Here is a 26,021-nt window from a genome sequence, read left to right on the forward strand (position 1 = left end):
ATCAGCCACCTGTACTGTGTTTCTACAGTTTTTATTTTGCATTGCATTTTCTCTCTCCATCTGTGGCTTCTCTCCCTTTCACACACCATTCTTCATGTCCTGAACTACTCTATTTTTTTTTTTTTTCCTTTCTCTCCTGTTCCTACTACTATTCTCCATGGGAGGGGCTATTTTCTTCAGCAACTCTGGTGTTTTTGGAGAGAGAGGTTTGGCTTTTGGGCTGTCCTCCTAGGAAGGTCTTCTCCCTGAGGGGAGGGGAAAGCCCTAATCTTAAAAGTTTGCTGAGAAAAAACACATTTCTTCTTTTCACAAGGATCCCTGGTCTAAAATGCAGTAAATTAAGAAACTTTTAGGTTATCCCAAGTGCATAGGAGCCCTGCTCTTTTAGACGTTAACCTTCATTGATGTCAGTCTACTCGAGCAAGATTGATTTCAGAACTTAATGAGCCAGCTACAGGAAAAATGTATGGTATGGCATTTATTCAGTATACCTCTTTGTACAGAGCGATTCATTTGCTTCATGTCTGAATCTATCCTGTGTGGTGTCATGGTGACATCTGGCTGCCTTATTTGTTTACTTTATTTACTATGTGTGTTTAGAAGAAAAGGCCTGTAGTGATCACTTTACTGCGCCAGCCTCTTAGATCAGCTTTTCCATCATGACTCATGCATGTTGGAGCTGCCGAGATTGAGCGGTTGGGTGTGCAGAATTTCCTCTGTTGGACCCAGGAGCCAGAAAGCCACGGTGAAGTTTGATTTGGCTTGTGCAGCCTTTTCTAAATAAGAATTTGGATGCAGTACAGTAAGTCCTCTAAGAAAAGAAGGGAAAAAAGAGAAACGAATAACTCAGTAACCGGAGCTATTTGGGGGGAACGTTCAGAAATGGGAAAACTCTAAACCATGGTGTTTTGTGTCTCCCTTAAGTTTGGGTTGCTGTGGGTGCTCAGAGGCAGGCTTTCCTTCCCGGCCAAGTGCTCCCTTCCTCGGTAGAAACCATAGAAGCAGCCTCTGTCCTACATGTGCTGCACGCTGACTTCTCCAGACAGTCTTGAATGTGACTTGGCAGCCAGTGCTGTTTCCTGCTGACGTGGCCTCCCATAGCTGAGCAGAATAGAGCCACCTCAGTGTGCTAAGGAAGGAGAACAGCCGAGGGGATGAAGCACCGGCGGGATAAGGAACAAATTAAGAGGGAACAGTGCCTAATTGTTCAGGTTTCCTTATATTATTACTTAAAAGACACCTTTCTTATAAGAGGAGAGAAGAGGAAGAAAAACAGGAATGAAGAATGCTGCAAAAATCAAACTGATTTGTTTGGCCAAAGGAATGGTTTCTTATCAGCAGGAGCCAACTTCTGGGGTGAGACCCAGTCTGCTTCAGACATCTGAGAGGATGTTTTAGAAGGCCAGACTGGGCTGCATCCTGAAGCCTCCTGCAAGGCCCCGCTCTTGCAGAAGTTGGTGGGAGCGTGAGCGCTCAGATCACATCCTGCAGACAGAATGCAGACAGACCTTTAAAAAATTTTTTGTAGTTTGTGTCTTGGTGGAAAAAACATCCTCAGCTTGGTAGAAACAGAAGGAAAAGGAGAGCTCTTTGAGAAACTGTTCTGGAGTGAACCCTGTTGGGTGACTCTCCCATCTGTGGGTCTTCGTCACATTTGATGCTCAATATTAGCTTATGTTTCAGCCGCTAAACAGTACCTTGAATTTGCTTGTTTGAAAAGGTCCAAATAGTGTTATTTTGCTGTAGAACCACCTCCCCTCAAAAAAAAAAAAAAAAAAAAAAAGGCCAAAGTAACCTGGAATTTTAGGACGATCTGGAACTTTAATTCTGATCTAGACCTTCAGTAGCTTTCATCTATTTTTAAAAAGTTATTGTGGGACCTCTTCATTTAAGGTTCTACAAAACAGGCATAAGTGGTGCTGATGGAAGGAAGAGAGACTTAAGCCACTTCCTTCTATTGCTCCCCAATTATCACCCTTAGCTCAGTAGACAGAAGCATCTGCCCATAGCAAACAAAATCTCAGGAAAATTCAGCAAAATTGAATGGGGAGAATGGGACTTAAAACGTATGAAAGGTTTTAGTAAATTAATCTGATTTCCTTTAAAGGGATATTGTTTTCATAGACTGCATAGGTGAAATTAGACAGTTTCTATATCTTATATGTGTGTGTGTGTGTTTTTTAGCTCTTCTTATAAATTGGGTTTACACTGTGCAGGGCCAGAGGGGAAGAAACAGCGTTGTCTGTTAATCCTGTTTCAGTGGCAAAAGTACTGTATATGTAATTATATGCTTTTTCCTAGAGACTCTTCTTCTAAATGTTCTTGGTAAATCTGTTCTTCAAATACATCTTTGAGTAGGAAGCCCTGGCAGTGGGAACGACCATTCTTATGTGTGATGGTAATGAGATAATTTCTGCATTACAAATGTTCAGGATGCTCTTTGTTTAAGTGAAACTTCTGAGCCCTTGCAAAACCATATTATCAAGCCTCTTGTTGTCATTTTTAGAAAAAAGTTTTATTAATCTCATAGGTTTTGCTGTCATATATTGTATAAAATAATTCCAATGTTTTGAATAAAAGAACTCAGGCAGTCATTTGTTTGGTGTCTTCTCCCTTTCCTCAAAAACGATTTGACTAAATGTTAACTATAAGATGTTATTGTTCCCACTTTTAGCTACCCACTCCCTGTGGCTTCCTCCCCTCTGCCAAGTGGCAGTTCTTGTTGGTATTCCATGAGAACAAGAGGAAGTGTTTAGGGTTGCTTGCCAAATGTAGCAAGCTGAATTGTTGCCCCCAGGGCTTACAGCAGCAGAACCTCAGATGGGCTGGCTGGGAGTCAGTCGCCAGCAAGAGACTGGCCCAGGAATTTCCGCTACACTGTGAGAGGACCAGGTAGACTTGAGGGTGTCAGATTTCCAGTCAAGATTGGAAACATTTCTTTCTATTGTTTGCTAATATGAACCTGGAAAGCCTAACTTTAGCAGGGCTTTATTGAGAAAAATGACCTGTGCAGAATTTTTGAAATTATCTTTAGTGTTGACTCTCCAAAGCAAACAAAATTTATTTGGTCAAAGAATAGCTAATTAATCTATTTGATCTTGCTGTGGAAAGGAGTCATATCAAATTGTGGGTCAAATCACTTTCCCTTGCAGAATGTTTGCTTAAACTTTTGAGGTATTTCAACAGTTCATGGAGTATAGAAAATGTATTTGTCTTCAATATGCTAATCTGCACTGCAGACATGGCTATTGTTCTACTAACAATGCTTTCTAGTGTAAGCCTAATTTTGTCTACGTATAAGAAAAAGTCACATTTCAAATGGATTATAAGAAATTGTAGGTACTGTGTAACTTAATCATGCAAATGGTGTAGTATATAGCACTGTTCTTGAAAAATACCGTACATCTGCTCCCATTAATCTCAGATGAAACCCTGTTGATATATATATATATATATATGTTTATTTATTTACTCTTAATTGATTTTTTTTCAGACTGCTGTAATAAGGAGAGCACCCCAGATCTGATGATATGTTTTATTTTGTTTTTTAAGAGAAGTTGTAGGTTTACAGAAAAATCATAAATAAAATAAGAGTTCCCATATTAACACATTGTATTAGTCTGCCAAAGGAATGCTGATGCAAAGTACCAGAAATTTGTTGGCTTTTTTGGGGAGTTAAAGCTACAATTGTGAGGCCCGAAAAAGTCCAACTCAAGGCTGCTTCCTCACCAAAATTAGTTGCCACATGTTGAAGCAAGATGGGTGCTGATATCTGCAGGGTTTCAGCCTTCCCCTCTGTGCTTCCTATATCAGTCTTGGCTCTCTTCCCAAGGTTAGCTGTAAGCTATCAGGCAAATGGTCCATCTCTCCCCGGGGCTTTAGCTGTTTGAGCCGCCTTCTTTCGGCCACACAGCAGGATGAAAATGATGAAGTTCTCTCTTCTCATGTTCTCTTGAGTGAGTGACCAAGGGGGCAGGGTCTTAACTTGAGTCACACCTTACCAACCTCATCGAATCGCAGCCCTAATCTTCATAGGTAATTTAATCAAGTGTCCCTCAACTGAATCCAATATAATCAAAGGGTATCACACCCAGAATAGATTAGTTACAAACATAATCTTTCTCTTTTTTGAGATTCACAAAAATAATCTCAAACTGTCACAATTAGTATGGTAGATGTGTTACAGTTCATAAGCTAAACTTTTTATAAATGTATTATTAACTGTATTCTATCATTTACAGTAGGGTTCATTGTATTGTACAATACTTTCGTTTTTAATTTTTATTCTAATAACATATATTCAACTTAAAATATCCCCGTTTAACCACATTCAAATATATAATTCAGTGGTGTTAATCCACAATGATGTTAATTAACAACACCATCCATTACCACAATTTTATGATACACCCATATAGACGCGCTGTAGAATTTAAGTATTAACTCCCCATTCTTTACCCTCACCCCTAGTCCCTGGTAACCTGCATTCTAGATTCTGAGTCTTTGAATTTGCTTTTTCTAATTATGTCATATCAGTGAGATCACAAAATATTTGTCCTTTTGTGTCTGGCTTATTTCACTTAACACGATGACTACAGGGTTCATCAGTTTTGTTGCATGTATCAGAGCTTCATTCCATTTTATGGTGAATAATATTCCATTGTGTGTATATAACACTTTTTCTTTATTCATCGATTGATGGCCACTTGGGTTGCTTCTATATTTTGGCAATTACAAATAATATTGCTATGAGCATCGTTGTGCAAGTATCTGTTTGCACCCCAACTTTCACTTCTTTGGGGGATATACTTAGAAGTGGCATTTCAGGGACATAGGAAAATCTACACTTAACTTTCTGAGGAACCCTCAAACTCGTTTCCATAGTAGCTTCACCAGTTCACATTCCCACCAACAATGAGTGGGTATTCCTATTTCTCCACATCCTCTCCATCACAGGCAATTTTCTGTTTGTTTTTTTTTTTTTTAAGATTTATTTTTATTTCTTTCTCTCCCCGCCCCCCCCCCCCCCGTTGCCTATTCTCTGTGTCCATTTGCTGTTGTGCTCTTTGTCCGCTTCTGTTGTTGTCAGCAGCATAAGAATCTGTTTTTTTTTTTTTTTCTTTTGTTGCATCATCTTGCTGTGTCAGCTCTCCGTGTGTGCAGTGCCATTCTTGGGCAGGCTGCACTTTCTTTCGCGCTGGGTGGCTCTCCGTACAGGGTGCACTCCTTGCATGTGAGGCTCTCTTACGCGGGGGGTACCCCTGCGTGGCACAGCACTCCTTGCGCGCATCAGCACTGCATGTGGGCCAGCTCCACACAGGTCAAGGAGGCCCGGGGTTTGAACCGGGGACATCCCATGTGGTAGACGGACGCCCTATCCATTGGGCCAATTCCACATCCCTGTTTTTTTTTTTTTAAATAGTAGTTATTCTAGGGGGTGTGAAATGGTAACTCATGGTTTTGATGTGTATTTTCCTAATTTGTAAGGATGTTGAGCATCTTCTCTTGTACTTTTTGGCCATTTATAAAATCTTCTTTGGAGAAGTCTATTCAAGTCTTTTCCCTGTTTTTTAATTGGGTTGTTTATCTTTTTATTGTTGAGTTTATTTCTTCATATATTCTGGATATTAGACCTTTATTGGATCTGTGGTTCCCAAATGTTTTCTCCCATTGAGTAGATTGTCTTTACTTTCATGATAAAGTCCTTTGATGCACAGAGGTTTTTAATTTTGATGGGGTCTCATTTATCCATTTTTTTCTTTTGTTGCTTGTGCTTTGGGTATAAAGAAACCATTGCCTGTTAGAAGGTCCTGAATATATATCCCTATGCTTTCTTCTAGGAGTTTATAGTTCTGGTTCTTATATTTATGTCTTTAATCCATTTTGAGTTGATTTTTTAATGCAGTGTGAGGGAAAGTTCCATTTTCATTGTTTTGTATATGTATGGTCAGTTTTCCGAACACCTTTTGATGAAGAGACTATTATTTCCCCTTTGATTGGACTTGGCACCCTTCCCAAAATTCAGTTAGCCGTAAAGGTGAAGAGTTGCTTCTAAACTCTAAATTCAGTCCCATTTGTCTAACTCTCTAGTCTGGTGCCTGTACCATACTGTTTGATTATGGTTTTGTAATAATTTTTTTTTTTTCCCCTTTTCCAGGAGGTACTGGGCATTGAACCTGGAGCCTTGTACGTGCCAACCAGGCACTCAACCATTGAGCTACACCCGCTCTGCTTTGTAATAAGGTCTAAGATCAGGAAGTGTCAGTCCTCCAGTTTTACTCTTCTTTTTCAAGATAGCTTTGGCTATTCTGGGCCCCTTATCTTTCCATATGAAGTTTATGATTCTCTTTTCCAGTTTTGCAAAGAAAGCTTTTGAAGGTTTGATTGGAATTGTGTTGAATCTGTACATTGTTTTGGATTGAATTAGCATATTAACAATATTTAGTCTTGTAATCCATGAACAAGAAATGGACTTCCATTAATTTAGAAATTCTTTGATTTCTTCTAGCAATATTTTGTGGTTTTCTGTGTATAAGTCCTTTTCATCTTTGATTACATTTGTTCCTAGATATTTGATTCTTTTACTTGCTGTTGCAGATGGAATTTTTTCCTTCATTTCCTTTCAGATTATTCATTACTAACATATAGAAACACTGGGTTTTTGCATGTTGACCTTTTACCCTGCTACTTGGCTAACTTAGTTTATTAGTTCCAGTGGCTCTTTTTGGGGATTTTTCAGGATTTTCTGCTTATAGGATCATGTCATCTACAAATAGGGAACATTTTACTTCTTCCTTTCCAAATTGGATGCCTTTCTCTTGCCTTATTGCTCTAGCTCCCCAGTGTATTATTGAATAACAGTCCTGACAGTGGGCATCCTCATCTAGAGGGAAAGCTTTCAGTCGTTCACCATTGAGTATGAAAGCAGCTGTGGGTTTTTCATATATACTCTTTATCATATTGAGGAAGTTTCCTTCTATTCCTAGTTTTTTAAATGTTTTTATCAGGTATGGTTGCTGGATTTTGTGAAATGCTCCCCCCCCCTTTTTTTTTCTGTTAATGTGTTGTGTTACATGTATCGACTTCCTTATGCTGTACCACCCTTGCATACCTGGTATAAATTCCACATATTCATGGTATATAATTCATTTGATGTGCTGTTGGATTCAGTTTACTAGTATTTTGTTGAGGATTTTTTCATCTATGTTCGTCAAGAATATTTATTAATCTGTAGTTTCCTTGTGCTGTCTTTAATTGACTTGGGTAAAACAACGATGTTGACTTCATAGAATGAGTTAGGGAGTATTTGTTCCCTGCTGTTCAGTTGTTTTTGAAAGAGTTTGAGCAGGATAGGTATTAATTCTTTTTGGAATGTTTGGTAAAATTCATTTGTGAAGCCAAGTGGTCCTGGTCTTTCCTTTGTCAGGAAGTTTTTGATTACTGATTCAATCTCTTTACTCTTGTCATTAGTTGAGATCTTTCATTTCGTCTTGAGTCATTGTGGATAGTTTGTCTATTTCTAGGAATTTTTCCATTTCATATAAGTTACCTAATTTGTTGGTACAGTTGTTTATCGTATCCTCTTATTTCTTTTTATTTCTTTGGAATTGGAGATAATGTCCCCCTTTTCATTTCTGATTCTAGTTATTTGTGTCTTGTCTTTTCTTTCTTTGTCAGTCTAGCTAAAGGTTTGTCGATTTTATTGATCTGTTCACACACCAACTTTTAGTTTCTTTTAATTCTATTTTTTAAAATTTTCTATTTTATTTATATCTACTCTAATCTTTATTTTCCACCTTCTGCTCCTTTTGGCCTTAGTTTGCTGTTCTTTTTCTAATTCTTCTAGTTTTGAAGTTATAACTCTGATTTTAAATCTTCTGTTTTAAAGTAAGCTTTTAGAGCTATAATTTTTTCTCTCAGCACTGCCCTTTTTGCATTCCATAAGTTTTGATATCTTTTCATTTGCCTCAAGATATTTCCTAATTTCCCTTGTGATTTCTTCTTTAACCCACTGGTTGTTTCAATGTATTATTTAATTTCCATCTATTTGAAATTTCCAATTCTCCTGCTGTTATTGTTTTCCAGGTTCGTTTCATTGTGGTCGGAAAAGATAAATGAATTCAACATTTTTGAAATATTGAGACTTGTTTTGTGACCTTAACATATGCTCTATCTTGGAGAATGATCATGTGCACTAGAGAAGAACATGTATTCTGCTGCTGTTGGGTAAAGTGTTCTATGTATGTATGTTAGGTGCAGCTGATATAGAGTATCATTCCAGTCTTCTGTTTACTCATTGAGGTTCTGTCTAGATGTTCTATCCATTATTGAAAGTGGCAAATGAAATCTCCTACTATTAATGTAGAACCATCTACTTTTCCCTCTGTCAGTATTTGTGTCGCATGTATTAAGTCTCTAGTGTTAGTTGCATATATATTTTTATAATTGTTATGTTTTCTTGTTGAATTGACCTCTTTTTCCTTCATAACAGTTTTTTACTTAAAGTCTTATTTTCTCAAATATTGGTATAGTTTCCCCAGCTTGTTTTTGATTACTACTTGTATAGAGTATTTTTTCCTGTTCCTTTCACTTTCAACCTACTTATGTGTTTGAATTTAGGCAAGCCTCCTATAAACAGCATATAGTTAGGTCATGCTATTTTATCCATTTTGTAAATCTCTGCCTTTTGATTGGGGGGTTTGTGTTACATTTACAGCAACTATTGATAATGCAGTACTTTCTTTTGCCATTTTGCTATTTTGTATTTAAGCCTTATACCATTTTTGACTTTGAGTTATTCCATTAATGCCTACATTCATATTTTTTGTATTTTCCATATTGAGTCCTTTCTCCTATCTGTCCTAATCTATTTTTCATGTATTCTTTTTTGTGGTTACCATGGGGTTAAAACTTAACATTCTAAATCTGTAACAGGCATATTTGATTTAATGTGAACTTATTGTCAATAGCTTATGCATAAAATTTTTCTATACCCCATGTCCCATCCACCTTTTTTTGTATTCGTTACAAATTTTATCTTTGGCATTTTATGTTCAAAGCTACCCTCTTATCATTACTTTTTATGTGTTTGCATTTTAGCACCTGTAAGAATCAACAAGTGGAGTTACATAACAATATGGTACAATAATAACTGGCATTTATAATTACCCATGAGGTTACTTTTGCTTGAGGTCTTTATTTCTTTATGCTGCTTTGATTACTGTCTAGTGTCCTTTCCTTGCAGTCTGAAGAACTTTCTTTTAGCATTGTGTATAGGCAACTCTAGTGGTAATGAACTCCCTCAGCTTTTACTTATTTGGGAATGTCTTAATCTCACTCTCATTTTTGAAAGAAAGTCTTGTGGGATATGAATTTCTTGGTTGGTAATTGTTTTCTTTTAGCATTTAAAAGTTTTTGTACCAGGAAGTGGATGTGGCTCAAGCAACTAGACTCCCTTCCACCATATGCGAGGTCCAGGGTTTGATTCCTGGGGCCTCCTGGTGAAGTAAGCTGGCCTGAGAGAGAGCTGGCCCATGCAGAGTGCTGGCCTGCACAGTGAGCTGGCCCAAGCAGAGTCCTGGCTTGTGCAGGAGTGCTAGGCCACATGGCAGCCTGGCCTGAGCAGACAGCTGGTGCAGCAAGATGATGCAACAGAGAGAGATACAGCGGAGAGACAATAAGAGACGTGGCAGACCAGGGAGCTGAAGTGGTGCAAGAGATTGAGCACCTTTCTCCCACTTTGGAAGGTCCCTGGGTCAGTTCCTGGTGCCGCCTAAAGAGAAGACAAGCAGACACAGAAGAATGCACAGCAAATGGACACAGAGAGCAGACAAGGGGTGGTGGTGGTGATAAATCTTAAAGAAAAAAGTTTTTGTACCATTGCCTTTTTGCCTATATGGTTTCTGATGAGAAATCAGTTAATCTTATTGGGATTCCCTTGGATGTTTTCTCTTGTGGCTTTCAGAACTCTCTCCTTGTCCTTGACTTTGGTGTTTTGATTGCTGTGTGTCTGGATGTGGTTCTCTTTGAGGTTATCCTGTTATAACCTCAAAGAAGTTAATTGACCTTAGATGCGCATATTCATATCTTCTGTTAAAGTCCAGACATTTTTCTGCCATTGTTTCTTTGAATATCTCTTTCTCCCTTTTCTTCTCTCCTTATCCTTCTGAGATAACCCTAATGCTTATAAAGCATATGTATTAGGGTTCTCTAGGGAAACAATCAACAGGAGAAATCTGTAAATAGTATAAGATTTTATAAGACTCTCACATGACCGTAGGGATGTGCAAGTCCAGGTTCCACAGGCAGGCTGCAAACCAGGGGCTCCGATGAACGTCCAGTGAAGGTCCTGGATGAGTTTCTGGGAGATGTTGGCTGTCCAGAGATGAGCTGGGAAACTCTCTCTGAATGCTGAAATCACTTCCCCTTTTAAGGCATTCAGTGATTGGATAAAGCCTCACTCATTGCTGATGGCACTCTCCCTGGTTGATGTAGATGTAATCAGCTACCTATGCAGTAAACTCACTGATGACTAAAGCCCATAAATGCCCTTGTATTACAGTTAGCCCAGTGCTTGATTGATAAACAAGTGGGCACAATTTCCTGGCTGTTGACATATTAGACTAACCATTGCAGTGTACCACAGGTCTTTTGGGTTCTGTTCATTTTTTAAATTTTTTTCTTTCTTCTCCTCAGCCTGAATCATTTCAGATGTGTTGTGTTCAGACCTCTGATTCTTCTGCCACCTCCAGTCTGCTGTTGAAAATTGTCTAGGGAAGTTTTCATTTCTGTTATTGCATTTTTTTCCTACTGCAAGTCTTTCTCTAGAGAGATTCTCTTATTGTTCAATCATTGTTTTTCTCATATCCTTTAGTTCTTTCTCCATCTTTTCCTTTATCTCCTTGAACATATTGAGGATTATTATTTCAGAGTCTTTGTGTGGTAAGTCCAAAGTCTGGGCCCTTTCATTGATGGTTTCCTGATTATTTTGTTCCATTGGATGGGCCATCATTTCTTGTTTCTTTGTTTTTCTTGTAATCTTTTGTTGGATATTGTACATTTTAATAATTTGAAGTGTTAACTCTGATATTCAGTCCCTTAGCTGTCCCTTAAATTTATATCCAACTGATGATATCATAAAGATTTTCTTGAATGCCAGGAGCTAATCAAAGCAAACAAACAGGGAAGCGGACTTGGCTCAGTGGATAGGGTGTCCGTCTACCACATGGGAGGTCTGCGGTTCAAACCCCAGGCCTCCTTGACCCATATGGAGCTGGCCCACATGCAGTGCTGATGCGCGCAAGGAGTGCTGTGCCATGCTGGGGTGCCCCCTGCATAAGAGAGCCCCATGCGCAAGGAGTGTGTCCCTTGAGGAGAACCGCCCAGCATGAAAGAAAGTGCAGCCTGCCCAGGAACGGCGCTGCACACACAGAGAGCTGACGCAGCAAGATGATGCAACTAAAAGAAACACAGATTCCCGTGCCGCTGACAACAACAGAAGCGGACAAAGAAGAACATGCAGCAAAATGGACACAGAGAACAGACAACTGGGGCAGGGGGGAGGGGGTGGGAAGGGTAGAGAAATAAATAAAATAAAAAATCTAAACAAAACAAAACAAATAAACCAAGGTAAAAAGCACCTTTCACTGTCTTTGCAAAGAATCTCTCCTTTGACTAGTTGTCTCCTTTTGTGCTTTGCCTTCCCATCAAGATCAGTCTGAGCAAATGGGAAGTGCAGGGTACTCTCTATCTTATCTGAGTCTGGAGGAGCCAGAGCCAGAGACCCTGCTTCTTTTCTTGTGCTTTTTAGAGCTCATAGGAATTCCTTGTTTACAGTTTACAGGAGTTCTGGTGAACACCTGTTCTATTTCCTTTGCAAGAGACCTCCTCTACCTCCTGGGTGTTCCCTTGAAGTGACTTAATGCAGGTATTCCTTTGCACTAGGTTGCTTCCCCTTAATTGTCTGTCTAGCACTGTCTTAGTTCTCTGCAAGAGGCTACTCTTTGGAAGGAGAGCCTGAGACATGCTCAGTCTCTCAGACTTCCACCTGAAGATAGGTACTGGCATATTTGCACCCCAGCATGTACACAAGGGCTGTTCTGCTCCCTCTAGGATTTGGCCAGGGACCCACAATGGGAGTGCAAGTTGGTTCCTCCCTGTGTTATAGAAAGTGGGAGAAGGTGCCAGCAAGGGCACCAGGAGCTGCTTTTATGGCTTTTGAACCTGAGTTCTCAATTCAGCACTTGCTTGGTTAATGCAGCCCGTTAACTGTTTTCTATAATTTTTAGAAAGGTTGCTATTTTTAAAATACCTCTGCTTAGGGGATGTGGAATAATGGGCACCTCGCATCTGGCCCCCATGGGTCTGAAACAGCTGATCGGAGGTAGAGCTAGCTGTGAGATCAGACCACACACCCACAGAGTTTGGAGGATTAGAGTTTTTATTTCCCACCTTGACTCCAGTCCCCACTGCTACTGACCAGGAGCTTTGGGGAAGGAGGATGGTAGCCACTGCATGTCTTTTCCTTCTCCTCTCCCTGGATGCTGCACGGGGTTCCCCCAGTCTTTGGAGTTAAAAAGTAGTTGATTCAGACTGTGTCTGCCATTTCAATAGTTGTTTTGGTGAAGGGACTGATTCTCGGAGCTTCCTACTCTGCCATCTTCCCACAATTAAACTTTCAGCTAATATTATTAGCCTTATTTTAAACATGAAGAAACAAAGCAAAGGTTCAGAATAATCAGCTAACTTACCCAAAAGTATTAAGTAGCAGAATCAGAATTTGGATACAAGATGGTAACAAAGTTCTTGGTATTTTAAAAAAAAAACCAACTTTTAATTCTGACATAATTGTAGATTAACAAGGAATTCCATAAAAAATTTGAAGAGAGATCCCTTGTATCTTTCACCTATGTTTGCTTTTCCCTACTGCCCTAACCCTTAGCCACCTTCTCTCTAATTTTACTATTTCAAGGATATCATTCAGGAATCATTGTATTATGAAACTCTTTTGAGATTGGCTTTTTTCACTCAGCATAATTTGTTTGAGACCCATCTGAGGTTTTTATGTATCATAGTTCATTCCTTTTCATTGCAAAGTAGTATTCCATGGTATGAATGTATCACAGATTGGTTAGCTGTTAATATGTTGATGGACATTTGGTTGTTGCAGATTTTTGGCTATTAGTAATAAAACTGCTATGGACATTTGTGTATATTTTTAAAGATTTATTTATTTATCCCCACCCCCCACTCCCCATTGTTTGCACTAGTTGTTTGCTCTCTGTGTCTGTTTTTTGTGTGCTTGGCTTCTTTTTAGGAGACACCAGGACTCCCCCTCACCCCCATCCCATGTGGTAGACGGGAATCCAACTGCTTGAGACACATCTGCTTCCCTGTATACGTTTTTGTGTGAACACGAATTTTCATTTCTCTGGGATGAATGCCCAAGACTGCAATTCTGGTTGTAATGTAATTGCATGTTTAGCTTTGTAAGAAACTGCCAAACAATTTTCCAGAGTGGCTGTATCATTTTACATTCCCATAAGCAATGTATGAGTGATCTGGATTCTCTTCATTCTTGTAGGCATTTTGTATTGACACTTTTTATAAAAATTTTTTGAGGTGTATCACTCATACATAAACAATAAGTGTATAGTAATAGTTGTAAACTTACAAAGTAAACATACATAACCTCATAGAGGCTCTCATACCTCACTCTACCACCAATACCTTGCATTGTTGTGAAACATTTTAAACTAATGTTTCAAGAACATCCTCAAAATATTATTGCTAACCAAAATATCCTACATTTGGTATATTTTTCCTCCAATGCACCCTATTATTATTATTTTTATATCATTTATACATGAACATGCATAAACAATAAGTGCATGGTAAAAGTTGTGAACTTATAAAACAAATGTGCATAACATCATACTGAGGTACCATACATCAACCCACCACTAACACCTTGCTTTGTTGTGAGACATTTGTTACAAATTATGAAAGAATATTGTCAAAATCTTACTACTAACTATAGTCCTTATTACATTTGGTGTATTTCCCCCCCAACCAACCTTATTATTATTTTTAAAATATATTTTTAATGACAGAAGTTGTAAACTTACAGAATAATCATGCACATGTACAGAATTCCCATATAACGCCCCTCTATCAACACATCACACTGTGGTAGAACATTTGTTACAGATTATAAAATAATATCATTAGATTGTTACCAGGTCCAGAACATACATACGGCACATTTTTTCCATACTCCCTCATTATCAGAATAGTACATCTTTGGCATAGATGCATGGATATTACATTTCTTACTGTTAACCACAGTCCATAGGTCACTCCAGTTGTATTTTTCCCATGCTGCTTTACTTTCCCACCACCCTGCAATAGTGATGTACATTTGCTCTAGCTCACAAAGGACACTCTTGCATCTCTGACATCAACCACAATTTGTATCCATCTCTGGGTTTACCATGTTATTCAGTCCCTAGATTATTCTCTAGCTTTCTGCCAATTGGCATTTACATTCCTAGACTACCCTTTTCAGTCACATTCCCATTTGTAAACAAGCTGCTACTCACTATAATGTGTTACCATCAACTCTATACATTTCCACACTTTTACAGTAAAGTTTTATTAAAACTTCTACATACATTAAACATCAGTAGTCCATCTCAGTCCTCCTCTTATCTCCTTTTAGAATCCACCTCCTACCACCAGGTGTACTGGCACTATTTTTAATGTAGCCATTCAGATAGGTATTCAGTGATAGATCATTGTGGTTTTATTTTGCAATTCCCTAATGACTACTGATATTGAACATCTTTTCATGTGTATATTTACCATGTGTGTCTCTTCTTAGATGGAATGTCTCTTTGTGTCTTTTGCCCATTTTCCAGTTGGATTGTTTGCTTTTTCTCTACTGAGTTTTTTGTTTTTAAAAGGAGATACTGGGTAAAACAAAAAAATGATAAAGGAGGTACTGGAGATCAAACCCAGGACCTTGTACATGGAAAGCAGGTGCTCCACCACTTGGAGTTACATTGCTCCCTAGTGAGGGTTCTTTTTTCATTTGCTTGTTTTGTTTTTTAGGAGGTTCCGGTCATTGAACCCAGGACCTCATCCATGGGAAACAGGTGCTCAACCACTGAGCTACATCTCCTTCCCAATGAGAGTTGGTTTTTTTTTTTGGTTTTTCATTTTGTTTTTAGGACTAACTGGGGATTGAACCTGGGACCTCATACATAGGCAGCAGGCACCCAACCATTGAACTACATCCGCTCCCCTCTATTGATCCTTTTTTTGTTAAGTGTTAATATTTTTTAGAAATCAAAATATTTAATTGCATAATTTTAAACTAAAATCAAAACCAGAATTTCTGTGGCTAATGATTTAAATGCAAGTTCTGTTGAGTTTCGAGAGTTCATTGTAGAATCTGGATCCAAAGTCTTTTTCACATATGTGCTTTGTAGATTATTTTCTCCCAGTTTGTAGCTCATCTTTTTTCTCTTACACAGGTTCTTTTTTATTTTTAAAAAATTTCTTTACAGCTTCTTTTGCATAGCAAAAGTTGTCATTTTCATGAGTTCCATTTTATCAGTATTTCCTTTTATGGCTCATGCTTTTGTGTTAAGCCTCTTTGTCTAATGTCAGATCCCAAAGATTTTCTCCTCTTTTTTTTCCTACACATTTTATGTTTTTGAATTTTCCATTAAAGTCTGTGGTCATTTAAGTTTTTGTATAAGGTATGACTTTTTTTTTGCCTATGGATGTCCAGTTGCTTCAGCACCATTTGTTGAAAAGGAAAGGCAGTTAGGGATCCAAAAAGAATATGCCAGTTCTCCTTAAGCAAATACTTGTGAATATGAATTATCTTCTAGGCATTTGGTTCAGTTCTCATTTATTCTGAGAAAATTAATCAGTAGGAAAACCACAAAGGAAGTGTGCAGAAAAACGAAGAAATGTTAAAAACAAAAATTGGTTTGCAAATTTTAAGTTCTGTATCGCTGTCACCAAAGTCTCTGGGATCTTTAGGTCTAGAGGGGTCATCAAGTCTAGATCTTTGAGTCAGTTTTGGTCAGAAACATAGCTCTTATGATCAAAAGTAACAGCAAAAGCAGAAAGTTTTGAAAAATAATTTTGGAACCCAGATTCATTATAACCAAGAGTTGTTTGTGTATCTTAAGGCGTTTTACCTACACTGAAGCCCTCCTGTATGTTCTGTTTTCTTCAGATAGCACAGATTAGAGCATTTTGTGGGTGGGAAGTAGAGTTCAATTGATTTAACCTTCATATTTTACAGGTAGTAAACAAGGACCCTTTTATAAATGGGCTGGTCCATCTGCACTTGGCAGGCAGCCTGTCCATGTGGAGAGAGCATCTTGATCCAGGGTAGATGTGCATGTACTGATGAACAGTAAACACACTTGCTGTATCAGCTGTTTTATTTGGGCACAGCTGAAACATTTTCCTTTAAGTATGTGATAGAGACAGACAGAAAGTAGAATTCCAGTTCCATAAACTATACTTGCATGCTTATAACTCTGTTACCATTTTTACACAGATTTAACTGATATTCTCTAAAAGTTGTGGAAAGCACATCAGCCCTGTTGTGTTGCAGTGCCATCCCAACTATCTTGAGTATTAACCTGACACTTTGCTGGTGTGGGAGCCTATTGTGGAAGCTGTTCAGGAGCTGTGCTCTCACTGACTTGAGATTTGGGATAGTTTTCTATTACTTTAACCCCGAGGGCCAAAGTGCTTGGAGGGTAACTTCAGTGGTCAACTTTGCCTCGAGGTGAGTAGCTTCTAGAATCCATGACCTTTCACATACCCAAAAGCATGTGGGGGTTCAGCTTGCATATCTAGGCCTTCTACTACCTTGCACTGTTTTGTATCCTGGGTGTCTGGCAAGATGTGTGTGGGAGTGTGGGGAAAGGGAAAAGCAGCCATTAACTGCCTCCCTCATAGTTAGGGAGCTTTTCTCTTTCCTGCTGGGGCTCTAGGCAGGCCTACTTCTGTTCTTTTTCATTTGATGTGGTCCAGAGGATAAGAACTTGAATAATGGGCATCACTACTCTCCCATCCGACTCCCTTGAATTGAATCTTCTGTTCATAGATCTGTACCTGGCATCACACTGGAGTTTGGCTGTGCTTGCTGTGCTTGCTGGGCCTTGCCTGCTGTGAAGTTTTGCTTCCTACCTGCTGGGGAGGTGTCCTTCAGGGCTTGACTTTGCATTTCTACTGGCTTCTTCTAGTGGAAGAAAATAACAGATTATGGGTCCCAGTTTGAGAGAGGAAACGAGCTAGAAAGGGGTAAAAAGGCTGATTTACAGACTACAAGTCCCCAGGTGTACTTGTATGCTAATCTGGGCAAAGAGAGAATGGCCAAAACAGGGCAATTTAGCTTCCGTGCTTGCTTTTTAAATCATTATTCTGCCCCTTTGCTAATGTCAGGGGAGGAATCCCAGTTGTTTGCTGTTTTGATTGGTTACCCTACCCATCAGTACTCTGGGAGGGCCCAGTGATAAGGCCTCTTGAGAACATCTGGGGCTTTTCCTTGATCCTGGACCAAATCCTGTTTTGAATGGAGTTCTTGTGGGGTTCTTCCCGCAGCCATCTTGTGGGGTCTCCATGGCCACATGTTCATGGCCATGTTTTCCTGCCGGGTCCCAGGTTCTTCTCTCTATTTCCTAATCTAGCCTGCCTCAAATCCCCCCTCAGGGTTTATACCTTTATTCTTAAAGGGGTACTGAAGGATGATGGCCATTCTTCTGTAATTACTTCCTGCTGGTTAAGGGCAGTAGGCCCTACCTGATGAGGTATGAAACCCTCATGCTATTCTTTCATGGTTGGAGGAAGCCTAATCTGGCACTGAGGACAAGTTGGATGAAATCCCTGTATAGCTAACAAGGTGTTGATTCTGGAAGAAATAAACTTAATTAGAATTTTGAGGATGTATCATTCCACTAAAAGGATACTGGACCACAAATGTAGAAAAGGCCAGGTGCGTCTAAAGACTGTATCTTCCCGAAGTTGTGGGCTTTATTTTGCAGGTTTTGAATGCTGTTTAGGTCATTTTCAGAGATTTACACAGAGACAACATTCCTTCTTAAGGAACAGACATGTTCTTCTGCTGCTGGTAACATGGTAAGTGCCCTTAGATTTTGCATCACTATAGCAGCAAGAGAGTCTGTTTGCTGTCTTAGAGATTCTAAGGCATGGCTAGTTTCTTTTACGCTGTTAATTAGCTCTAGGAAGTGATTGCAATAGATGATGGAGTTTGGTATAAATTGCCAATCCCAGTTTTCCATGGTGGTGGTTATGCATAAGATAGCTAAGAGGTGGATGAGAAGAGGCATTGCCCTTTTAGTTGTGGTATAGGCAAAAACTACAGGAATGGAAACAGACATGTTTCCTAAGGAGTGTCTGGCTTTCCCTCCCCCTAGCAGTGGGCTAGAGTTGGAGGGACCAACTGGCTTTGATACAGACTCTACTTAGCTTTGTCTCTTGAAGAGATATTTCAGGCTGTCCAGTGACTGGCACTTTTATGACCCATCAGGGGCTTCTGGTGAGCTGACATTTCTTTGGGCAGCTGGCTTTATTTGGGATAAGTGCACCAAGCTGGGAGTTCCTTTAACAGCTTTGGGAGTGATCAGAACTGCAGAGTAAGGTTCCTTTGATTTTTGGCTCTAATTGAGAGTGAGGCCTGTTTTCCTACCAGGTTTTGATCAGAATCTGGTTTCCAGGTCCTGTGTGAGGAAAGGTTGTCCGTAGACCATCTAGAAAGGGCTAAGCTGAAGTGGGTCCTAGTCCCCTCATCTGCTGTTTCCTTTCTGATGGGAAACACTTAGCCCTGGCAAGATGGCATGTGGATCTGCCAGTCTTTCCCAGAGTATGAGTGGGACAGGTTCTGGAACAAGGGCTAGGAGAGGGAGACCTGGGTTAGGCATATTCATTAACTACTTTGAAAATGAAGTTTACCTGGACTTTTAACATGTTCAGTATTGCTCTGCATATGATCTAATATAGAAAAGATCATCATAATCATCAGGCATATATCTAGAATAGAAGAGATACAGATACAGTACTTAATACTAAACAATGCACTAACCAATGCATACGTTTCTCTTTGAGCTGCAATTAATAGATCTAAACTCCAGGTTTGCAATACCGTACATGTTATCTCAGCATGGGAGCAGGCCATAGTGCCAGTTGTGTTTAGGTTCTGCTCACATCACTCTGGTAATCACTGCTCCGCTTGGTCTGTCCTTCACACAGCCAGCATGCTGCAGCACTGTTAACTCTAGAAAGAAACTAGGAAGGTAGGCTCCAGTATTTCACCAGCCAGGTACATAGTGCCCTTCGGCACTGTGAAACAGTACCACCCTGGAGGCAATATTGATTGTACTTTTGGCCATATGGCCATATCCAACCATTGCCTGCTGCTGCAGGAGTCCAAAACTGCAATGTAGTTTCCATTCACTTTAGGAGCACAACCAGAGAAGTAGTAGATTTATATCTTTGTTTTAGGGGTCAGTAACCGACCTAGTGGAGAGGCAAAATGTAGTATATTGAAGGCCTGGTTTGAATGTACAAGAGAATTGGACAATACTGAAGTCTTTCTCTTGATTTTTAAACACTTCCAATGCAGTTTTTAACATATCAAATGAAATTAACTTTAAAAAAAAAAGATTTATTTTTCCCCACCTCCTCATTGTATGCACTTGCTGTGTCTGTTCATTTTCCTTGTTTCTTTAGGAGGCACCAGAAACCAAACCCAGGACCTCTGATGTGGGAGGGAGGTATCTAATCACTTGAGCCAGCTCCATTCCCTGCTCTTTTGTGTGTCATTATGTTTTTCTTCTTGTGTCTCTTGTTGCATCATCTTGTTGTGTCAGGTTGCTGTGCCTGCCCGTCACACCAGCCTGCTCTTTTCTTTAGGAGGCGCTGGAAACTGAACCTCCCATATGGTAGGCAGGAGCCCAATTGCTTGAGCCAAATCCACTTCCCGAACTTAACTTTTTAGTATTTATCTTTGCAAGTCTGCTACTTAGACCACTCCTTGCTTTGGTTTAGGTTAACATTTCTTAAGAGTTAGACCTGAACCCTAAGAAGTCTTATTAAATCTTAGGCAAGAGCTGCTAAAAATTAAAGATATAAAAACTGTTTTCCAAATTCCCCTGATATCGGTCAGCTCCTTTCAGAATTGTCTGGGAAAAGAGAAATGAAAAGACTGATTATAAATCTGAGATGTCAGTTTGATGGACTAGGGACGCATGATTCAATAGCAGAGCAAGATTAATAGAAAAATCTATATATAAAACTATGTATTTTTAAGTATACTCATTGTCTATAAAAAATCAGGATTAAACCTTTGTTTTTATAATTTTTTTTTAAAAATTAGGTTTTTAAAATGAGGAAGCCACAGGATGTTAAAATGTAACTGCACGTTTATACAACTATTATAAATCCAGAATAATGGAAGAAGTCCCTATTGGATTTTATTTGTTTTTATAACCCTGACTTGCTGTGAAAGGCTTTTTGACAACTTACAGCTGCGTATACACTTGTTGAGATACAGTGAATTTAAAAGAAGTGAAAAAAAAAAAAGCAAAGAAAATAATGTTAGCAAAATAATAGGAAGCCAGGAATGGTTTTTGATTTTTACCTTTAAAGAGCTTTTCAGAATAAGTTTCATTCTTATTTTGTCAATTTTTCCTTTTACAATATTCTATAATTTCTTAGTTTGATTTACTTTTAGATAGACCTGTCATTAGATATAGGACCAAAATACATTGGTAGTGTTTGACTTTCACATTTGAATTTGGCCAGGCAGGCTGATGAGTATTGGTGGAATGGAATGTGAACTGACTGATCACTTTTCCAATCCTGTTATTTTCCAGTGTGGGTTGGAAAAATAAATCTGCATATGAAGTCCAGAAAGCACGAGCAAGCCTTCTGGTTAACGAATTTAGTGAGTTTCAGATTTTCCTTTCATAGAGAGTCCTGAAAAATAACTTTAGAAAAAGAGGTTATAGGTCACATAGAGAAGAAACTTCTTTGCATGCATGTAAAATTTAGGGCTAATGCAGATTACCATGGCTTTTGGAACAAACTCTGGATGAATACAATCAAAATCTATTAATTCCTATATCCATAATTGGGAACAAAGTCATTTTGTGTAGCATTTAGGTTTATGACTACTGCTCAGGTTTCTCCCAGACTTGGTGCTGAATGTTCATTTGACACATGCACCTGTTTACTGAAACCTGACAGTTTCTGAGGATTTTTGTGTGCAGTGTTATTTATGGCAGAGATCCCCTGTAATGCACATTTTTGTAACAAGAGTTTTATTGAGATCTAATTCACACACTATACAATTCACCCATTCAGTGGTTTTTAGTATATTTACAGTTGTACAATCATTAACGCAATCAATTTTGAAACATTTCTGTCACTCCCCCAAATCCTTATACCCATTGGTATTACCCACAATCTGTTATTACCTCCTGGTGCTAGGAAATCACTAACTTTTCTATCTTTTTAGATTTGCCTATTCTGGACATATTATGTAAATGCAGTCTTACAGTATGTAGTGTTTTTTGACTGACTTGGCGTAATGCTTTTAAGGTTCATCCATTTGTATCATTACCTTATCTCTTTTTATTGCTGAATATGAATATGCCATATTTTATTCATAGTTGATGAACATTTGGGTTGTTTGCACTATTTAGCTTGTCTGTTTTGAACTTTATATAAATAAAATCCTACCATATATACTTTTTAGTGACTTCTATTTAACATTAGTTAGTGAGTTTCAAAGATACCACGTGTACCTAGGTTTTTTGGCATATAGTAACAGAATTCTGGTGTATAAATATACCAGAATTTCTTATTTTTACATTCTTTTCTTGATGAGCATGTCGGTTGTTCTTGGTTTCGGGTTACTATGAGTGCTGCTGTGGATGTTCTTGTGTGTGACACCAGCTCTACAGGAATTTTTCTGGAATATTTACTAGGACTGGAATTACAGCTTTATTCGATAACGCCACACTCTTTTTTTCAAAGGCAAAAAAGACTTTTGGTCTTTTTAGGCTTTTAAGTATTTGCCAGACTTGTGGGTGGGCCTGTAAAAGACCTAATCTGCAATTCTCTGAGTGTTTTATTACTTTTAAAATTTTACCCAGGCATTTGCAATTATATAAATTTTTTATTTTCTTGAAGAAAAATGGACATTGGGTTACCTGACGTCTTACCTGTACTACTGAAAAATTATTGACATAGTATATTACTTATAACAGAGTATTAGATCACTTAGATGATAGAGCTATCATCTAAGATATCAGGTAGAACTTCTGATAGGTCAGAAGTTTTAAATTCACTTATGTTCTCTTGCCAGATAAATTTTTGTGTAAAAATTAAAACATTTATGGAATTACTTATTTAGGTTACCATCTTGTCATCTTTTCCTAACAGAGAGGAAGCTACAAGCAATGTCTGTGGTTTGCATTAAGTCTGGGGTTAGCCAAATTATTTCTAAGCCCAACTTTATATAAATTGTCATTTGTTTATGGTGAATTGAGTAATTACAGTTCTAGATGAATTTGTAACATACTAGTTTGAAGGATTTTAGATATTAATAAGGGAGACTGTGTGTGTGTGTGAAGCTCTGAAAGATACGGCATTTGGATCTTTTTTACTGTTGTGCCATAGGAAGAAGATTCTTAAAGGGGAATATTAATATTTTGAAAACTTAATAATAACCTAAAAGCAAATGTTGCTTAATTTAATGGGGAAAAAGCAAGACTGTTACATCAAGTGTGAGGAAATGGACTGAAAGCAGAAACTGTTTTGTAAGAAATAAAAAATTAAATGAATTCATGAATACTCAGTATATGATTCCTGATCATTATAGTGTACTCCACCTGGAGGATTTTCTCTTTTTTTTCTTAACTTAAAAAGATAGTGACAGCTTTGTGTAATGAATTTGGAGAGACAAATTGATGAATTGCTGCCTTTATTTCAGTTTCCAGTTTTGAATTTAGACAATTTTAAGGTTATTATGTATTTTTAAAGATATGCCAGGAATATTTATGTTATTACTGTTATAAGAAAAATGTACCTCAAATTAAATTTTGTGTTTCATGGATTTTGTTGGCTTAGGGAAGGGGTATGGTGATAGAGGAAGCAGATTCTCTCATTGATTCTCAAAATCTGAATGGATCTGTCAAGTAGCTTAACAGGTTTTGCTTTCATGATTGTGTTTTGGACCAAATTTTAGTTTTATTTCCCCATCATTAAAATTGCAATATCTTCTTATAAGCTTACTTTAGATTGAATTTTCTTATTGTATTATATAGTGTGGAAGTCTTTGTTTTTCACCACCCTAAATTTCAGTTCTGAAGTCAAATGAGTTTTTCTATTTTTAACAAGTAAAATTCCATTTTAGAAATTGTGTCATAAACATCTCCCTCCACATTGTAGAACAATTTTTATGATTAGTGGTCGTAAGGACAAAAAAGAGAGTGCTAGAAGGCATGGATGTTTAGTATCTTGAATTTCCCCCTAATCTTCATGTATCATATCAGGTTTAGAAATCCAGGACTATATACATATATGTGTGTGTGTTACAAAATAACTTGGTTATCAAGAGAGAGTAGCTCATTCCATTTTTTAAAAAAGTGTTTGCTTTTATTCTTTTGAGAGTATTTCTGTTTCTTAGAGGAATGAATGAGTACTATGAAACTTTGAGACTACTGGCCTCTGGAAAAGTATAATCTTTTATACAATAAGGGTCTAAAGTGCTCGTAATTTATATTAATAAAAACGAACACTTTAGGAAACTATATTTCATGTATTTCAACAAAACAATTAATTTATTCAATATATATTGCACCAAGAAATGCTAAACACATTCTCGTAGTCTGTTGAAGTTGAACCAAAGAGATTAAATTGTAGAGAATGAAGGGACTAAAATAACATACATTTGAGACTAAGTACCTACATGAAGTTTCAGATTTTTAATCTATAAATTTATTAATGGTCAGATGTGTGTCTGCATTAAACTTGGGGGTAAAAGTCTGTGATTCTCAAAGACTCGCCTTTCCTTCTATATTAAGAGGACCGTAATTTTACAGCTGAGCTTGTGAATCTTTGGATATATATTTATCTATCTGTATATATATCTGTGTCATTGCTATATTCCCATTGCTTCTGAGCCTCTAAGTTATGTTGAACTGTTTGACCTCCCCAACCACTGAAATGCTCCTTTCTTTTATAGTCAGAAGTGATTCACTTGAAGAATGTGTGTCCTCTTGTCATTGTCTGCTTGTTCTAGGTTCTCTGGAATCTAGAGCCATAGGCCCTGTGTTCATTTTTCTCTTAAGAATTAATTGTGACTAAGGCAATGACTGAAGAATTGGAACCTGTAGTTTCTGTTGGTGGTCTCATTAATCATCCTCTTTACGCATACAAATGGTTCAGAAGCTCAGGGGTTCTGCTTTTCTTTAACTCTTTGCCAGAGAAGGCAATGTGAAAAGATTTCAAAAACATTGGTGTCATTTAGTTTTCCAGAAAAGAAGCACATTTAGATAGTGAAACAAAGAAGAATGTTTTATGCCAGATGCTTTTCAAACATTCCCTCATTAGCTCTGCAGGTTAGAATTATGATTAATCGAGTTTATAAATCTGAAAACCAAGGGTCCCAGGTGTTACTCTATTTGCGCCCTAGACTATACATTCCCTGAAGGCTGCAGCTATATCTCATTTGTTCACTTTTTTTTTTAAGGTTTATTTTTATTTATTTCTCTCCCTTTCTCCCTGTTGTCTGCTCTCTGTGTCCATTCGCGATGTCCCCTTGCATTCTTGTCATGTGGCACTAGGAAACTGTTGCTTTTTTTGTTGCATCATCTTGCTGTGTCAGCTCTCTGTGTGTGCAGCACCACTCCTGGGTGGGCTGTGGTTTTTTTTCACGGGGGCGGCTCTCCTTGTGGGGCACACTCATTGCGCATGGGGCACCCCTATGTGGGGAACACCCTGTGTGGCACAGCACTCCTTGCATGCAGCGGCACTTTGTGTGGGCTAGCTTACCACATGGGTCAGGTGGGCCCTGGGTATTGAACCCTGGACCCTCCATATGGTAGGTTGATGCTCTGTTGGTTGAGCCACAACCTCTTCCCTCGTTTGTTCACTTTTAATGTTCTCATTATGTAGCATGGTGACTTGCATAGTTAGTGGAAACAATTGAGATTTGCAAGTCGTTTTCATTCCTTAACCCACGAGCTCTTTTCACGTTTGTTTTTAAATTTTCTAAACTTACTCTTAATTTTTTTTGGAGGTTCCGGAGATTGTACCCTGGACCTCATACATGCAAAACAGGTACTCAACCACTAAGCTACACCTGCTCTGTTAAAAGTTAACTTTTTTTAAGTTTTCATTTTGACTTAAATCTCTCTTTAAAAGTGGTCATGACACAAAAGGACAAATAGTGTATGATTGTATTACTATGAACCAAATATTTTGTGTAACATTGTATGATGAAAAAAAATTGTATTTATCAGTAGAATAAATTGAGAAAAGAATGTTTTTATTAAACTATTTTATTTTTAAATTGTTTATATTTTAAATTATTAAATGTACAAATAAAGGTTTAAAAAAAAGTGAACATGTTCCAGTGATGTGATTATCTTAAACTTCCCAACACAGAAAGCATTTTGACCATTTTGACCTACTACCTGTTTAATGTTATGGGATAAGTCTTTTTCTCTATACAGAACATTCTGATGACTTCAATAATATGTAATGCATAACTTAATATTTAGTATTTTCAAGTTGTTATAGGCAGTGAAAATAACTAGAATAAAGTTAAACTGACCCTGACCTTATTATACGTATTACCATATCCTAGTAGGATATGTTCCTATGAGCCCTGTAGTCATGTGCAATGGTCCACTTCTCCTATTCTCCTACTAATCTTATAAAATGGCACTACCAGATTAGTT

General features: G+C 38.1%; 1 protein-coding gene across 24 annotated transcripts in view; it reads left to right on the plus strand.

Moving 5' to 3' along the window:
- Nucleotides 1-26,021, plus strand: part of FNDC3B (fibronectin type III domain containing 3B) — a 366,392-nt gene that overhangs the window by 112,635 nt on the left and 227,736 nt on the right. Inside the window, exon 1 of one of the 24 annotated variants that reach the window (XM_071214616.1) lies at nucleotides 18,075-18,168. The exons of the other annotated variants lie outside the window; for them this stretch is intronic. The gene's annotated coding sequence lies outside the window, so the exon portion shown is untranslated. Of the gene's footprint in view, nucleotides 1-18,074; nucleotides 18,169-26,021 lie in introns of those variants that run through there. 24 annotated transcript variants of the gene reach the window in all.

Source organism: Dasypus novemcinctus, chromosome 4, assembly GCF_030445035.2.
Source record: "Dasypus novemcinctus isolate mDasNov1 chromosome 4, mDasNov1.1.hap2, whole genome shotgun sequence".
Taxonomy (NCBI): domain Eukaryota; kingdom Metazoa; phylum Chordata; class Mammalia; order Cingulata; family Dasypodidae; genus Dasypus; species Dasypus novemcinctus.